The sequence below is a fragment of the Triticum urartu genome, chromosome 5, assembly GCF_003073215.2.
Source record: "Triticum urartu cultivar G1812 chromosome 5, Tu2.1, whole genome shotgun sequence".
Taxonomy (NCBI): Eukaryota; Viridiplantae; Streptophyta; class Magnoliopsida; order Poales; family Poaceae; genus Triticum; species Triticum urartu.
In genome coordinates, this window is record NC_053026.1 from 3,215,969 (window position 1) to 3,220,973 (window position 5,005).

The following is a 5,005-nucleotide window of genomic DNA, read 5'->3' on the forward strand; positions in this document are numbered from 1 at the left end:
GACAGATCATCTGACAATGTACTATGCCGACAGATTGTGCGATGTCCATTGCTACGCCGACATTTTGTGTGTAAGTGTGCTATGCCGACAGATTGTGTGACGTCCAATATTACTGCCAGACAGATTTACTGCAGGGTTCCACATTTCACCAGAAATGCAAATGCACCATATTTTAAATGAATTTACACTCATAATATTCAATTCATGTTCAATATGTAATACATATATAGACAATTGCACTCTTGTATTCATCAAAAGATACTATTGATCAAATGCATTCATTCAACACATATAGAACATTCATTGTTTTACTTCACCCAAGTAGCTACAACCATTAAGGATCCACAAATCAGATATACAAGAGAGGCATGTTACAAACATAATGGCCAAAGTTCCTAAGAGACCAATTGCATGATCACTGGATTACTACAGAATAATACGGAAGACCAACTCTTCAATCGCCAAGCCGAATCAACTTCCATATGAACAAAATGTGTCAACCCTGTTCTCAACAAAAGCAGTCACGAGAACATCTTCAGTCAACTTGTGGACTTGCTACTTTCTACCATTTGTCCCTACAAAAGAACTCGTATGTTTTAGAAGATGTACAATATACACACAGATCATGCATATTACCAAATATTATATGATGAATTGGAACCATGCATAGTTGAACTAGTCTCGTACAGGGAAGACCACAAGAATGAACTAGGCTGGAGTTGAGTGTCATCAATCAATCAGTAAACCAGATCCAAGTAGTAAAACAAAGATGAACTAGATATCACAGGTCTAAATCAACAGTGTAGAGCAGTAAGAAACTGGGGAGAAACCTCACAGTCAAGAGCCGCTGATCCACAACCTTGTTTGGGGAGTTGAGGTCAGGGTCGTCGTCTTGGGCTTGGGGTCTTAGTTGTCCTCCTCGTCCATGGAGCCGGGTGCCTGCTGCACCAAATCAAGCAGGAAAATAAACATCATATTATTCAAAAGTCAGACATACAATCAAGTGGAAAAATAAATAAAATCACATGAAGATTATAAGGAACAAAACCAAACAACCAGCACAGCTACATTCCGTATGAGGAGTTTACATTCCACTCATACTCCATTGTACACAGACAGAGACAGCTACACACAAACAAGTCCAGTCCCTAGAACCAACAAATATAACCATCGATCGTGCGGTCTGCAAGGGTCAAAGTAAAAGCAATTTCTACTGTACCATCCATTTTTAGTTGCGACAACGACTAGAACATCTTGGCCAAAGAGGGATCAATTCCACAACCAAACAAGATAACTGCATTTACACACAATTCCTAGTTCCCTACCAAACAACAAGAACAAGATAGCCAGGCCACTTGCATCAGACCATAAACAGGCCAGAATTAATGCAATGATACATAAAGGGCAGAGGGAGGAGAGTTGTTGTTTATTACCACATTGTTTGTTGTTGTTATTGTTGTTGTAGTTGATCAAAAGGGCGACTTGGTGGGTTTGTGATCCTTATCCAATTCCAACTGACCATGCCAGGTGCTGAACCGGAGGGGTTCCAACTCTACCTGCAAACCATAAAGGAGCTCACGATTAATAACATTACAGAAAAAGAACAAGATTACTTAAGAGGAACTAGGCTGGAGAACCTAGAGAACTAGAACTGGCATCACATCATTAAATCAAGGTATAAAGTAAAGCGAGCGAAACCCAGGACAGATGGTAGTGTGGTTTCACAAACAGAAAAGAATAGAACCTAGGCAGGCTAGAGCAGAGCATCGACAACTTACTTGGGTACGTAAACCATTCATTTTAAGGCAAGACTTGCAGGCATGTTCATTGGCAATATATATTTAATAAACGCGTGCATCTATCTAATTCACATGTATGAATGCAAGAAGAAAACAAACCATTCATTCTAGATCACTAAATGATCGAGAACGTCTTATTTTACTTTACATATGTGCACATGACTCAGTCAAAAGGAATAACAACACATGATGTTAATGCTAGTTAAGTGCATTGTCGCTTATATTCTACATTATTATCAGGTCATGTGTTCCACTTTTGAAGTGAATAGGCATTTTACTATGTGGTATAAGATACTTATAGAGAAATACATACCCGTCCATACATCCATAATTGGGAAGGCCAAATTGCATCAAACAAACATATGATTATTTTGTTACAACCTTTAGAAATGCAAGTAAGACATGATGATTTTGTTATTGTACTTATGAAAAGAGATAAAGGCGGCAAGCAAGCAGGGCGAATGCATTGATGGGAAATTGAAACTAAAGAAGAAATTGGTTCCTAGTCAATGACTTGTGCATAACCGTCAACAGATGGATGGCTACTTAGTGTCGTACTAACTAACAAGACACACTAGGCAAATCACCATGCTTTCAGTTGTAGAGACCAGACATAGTAAACCAGATGCTTAAGTTTAGGGGCCTCCCTCCCTGCTGCAGTGGAGCAAGTATCTAGTGTGTGCGTGTGCGTTCCAAAGCTAAAGATGCATACATTATTACATGACATTTTTCCATTAGTACAAGGGTGACCCAGCAGCAACGATATAGAAAAAAACAATGACACTTCTTTACCTTCGGACAAAATAGCACCAAGTTTTGCTTCTCATATGCTTAATTTACTATTGCCCAGGGTGATCACACCTAGGCGGCACAACGGTCCACCCATCAGCATCAGGGATAGGCTTCCGAGGACCTCGGTTCATCCTGCTTCATCCTCGAGCAACAGTGGCTGGTCACCATCATCATCATCCGAACTATAAATCATCGGCATCGGCAACCCTCTCCTCGCAACAAGGAAATCAATAAATTAAAAGAGAGTCATCTCCTGAATATTAATTGGTAACCAAGATCCAACCAGCACAATGGTGGCATGCCAGGATGCCAAAAACTGTTCGTTCAACAAGGAGAATACATCAAGGGAAAATCTAAAAAGAAAAAACAAGGCTCGCCGCTGGCCTATCCGCAAAGTACCTGGGATAGATAGATATATGCTAGCAGCTCGCATTCTTGCTGGAATAATATTCACATGTATGTGGCTACAAACTAAACCATACATTTTCTACTAGCTGCCATGATTAAGACTCAGGATTTGATACTATTCGCATAATCAGGGTGCTGCTATACATATACAAATGTAGAAACCAAATATTCAATATTCTTCCATAACCCGGATTTACTGTCATCATATTATGCCCTTATTTATTATCATTTTTATATAAAAACTAGGTATTATGACAGTCTGATGCATCCAATGTTTATAATGACATTAGAAATTGTAGCATTAAGCAGCTTTGGAGGACTATCACCTATTCACATGTTCCTGTAACAGAACGGGCATAAATTCTTTACTTGCCTTCACCACCTACGTATGAAGATTGACTGATTGTTAGTATGTTACTGACAAATGCTTCTCTTCAATAGATGCATCATTACATGTGTATGTAATTAGGACATGCAGATCACATTTGGGACTTGATAGGCCCACACATAATCAGATTTAGCTACAAGAGGCTATGAAAGCTAGCATCCGCGCAATAAGAAAAGGAGAAATTGAAAAATAAAATATGCCAATCACAAAGGGGAACATAATTACAATTCTAATAGAAGAATGACACGCATCCCTCTCCTTTGTAATGCCTCGGCTAAGAAATTGTTACATGCTGCAAATTTGTAGATGAAGCACGCACTAGAACAACCATAGATTTATTTACCTACTGGAAGAAGCCAACCAATTCACGGCTGGATCCGATTAGTTACCTACACGTACTGGAAAAACCACTAACCCAGCTTACCTATAGCGACCAGATCTGGAGGTGGGGCAGAGAGGGGGCGACAAGGAACCACTCACCCACCAGAAGCTTATCTCTTGTATTCTGTAGGCGGGGCAGAGGAAAGGAGATCAGCCGAAGCAGAGGTCGCACGTGGAGAAAAATCAGCAGTGGATCCTCGGTGGCGGTTGACGGCGCTGCTGCTCCTCGGCGTGGCGGACGGAGCTGCTACTCCTGGGCGTATGGCGCCCTGCGGGGAGGAAGGCCAGGATCGGAGATGATGTGGCACGAGGGGACCAGAGGACGGGCGGCGGCGCGCAGATCAGGGGCGGCGGCGCAGTTGAGTTAGGTTTAGGTCGGGGGCAGCGGCGCAATCGGGTAGAGAGAGAGAGAGGGAGGGGGGATTGGGAAGTGGACGGGTGTGTTTTTTCTTTTCTTTTCCTGGTCTGGTCCGACTCTTAGTGTTTTCAATCGCGCGCGCATGGCTCTCTTTCCGCGCCTTATTTTTCGGGTGTGGGTGGAAGGAAACTACCCGTGGGTGGAAGGAAACTACCCCGACACTTTCTTTGTTCCTACGAATCGCCGACACACAAACAATCACTAAGGATGGTAACTGCCGACAGAAATTACGTCGGTGCTCCGGTGGTGCTTCGGCGATAGATAATGTGTCAATGAGGTTATATAATACTGTCATACTATGTGTCGGTATAGTTTGGGACAAAAAAAGTGTCGGCGATGCTCACTTTTACCAACAGATGCATGTTGTCTTTGTGGTGTCATGGTGTAGTGGACATAGTATTAGTGTTAATTCCGAAGGTGATGAATCCAACCCTCTTATCTCACTTTCGCCCCATTAGCTTATGCAATGTCATTTATAAGATTGCGTCCAAGGTTATAGCAAACAGGTTGAAAGTAATCTTGCCAGATATCATCTCAGCGGAGCAATCAGCTTTTGTCCCGGGCCGTCTCATCACAGATAACATTATTTGCGCATATGAGTGCTTGCATTTCATGAAGAGGAGTAAGGCCAAATCAAATAGTCATTGCGCACTCAAACTTGACATGATGAAAGCATATGACAAGCTTGAGTGGGCTTATCTGCGAGCGATTATGCTCAAGCTTGGTTTTATGCAGCAGTGGGTGGACATTATTATGGGTATGATCAGTTCAGTTTCTTTTAATGGAGAAAAGCTAGAACCTTTTACACCATCATGTGGT

The 5,005-nt window shown here is 41.9% G+C and overlaps 1 long non-coding RNA gene across 6 annotated transcripts; it reads right to left on the bottom strand.

Annotated features, from left to right (window-relative positions):
* Positions 1-253: 253 nt before the first annotated feature.
* Positions 254-4,226, bottom strand: LOC125506720. Of its 6 annotated transcripts, none has more exons than XR_007282755.1 (5): positions 3,326-4,226; positions 2,592-2,800; positions 1,434-1,556; positions 836-942; positions 254-575 (listed from the first exon to the last, which is right to left on the bottom strand). It is a non-coding gene; the product is annotated as an uncharacterized LOC125506720 (long non-coding RNA). The 6 variants fall into 6 exon arrangements; XR_007282756.1 differs by having other exon boundaries at positions 2,592-3,381; positions 3,872-4,224; XR_007282754.1 differs by having other exon boundaries at positions 2,592-3,381; positions 3,868-4,224.
* Between the last annotated feature and the right edge of the window lie 779 nt (positions 4,227-5,005).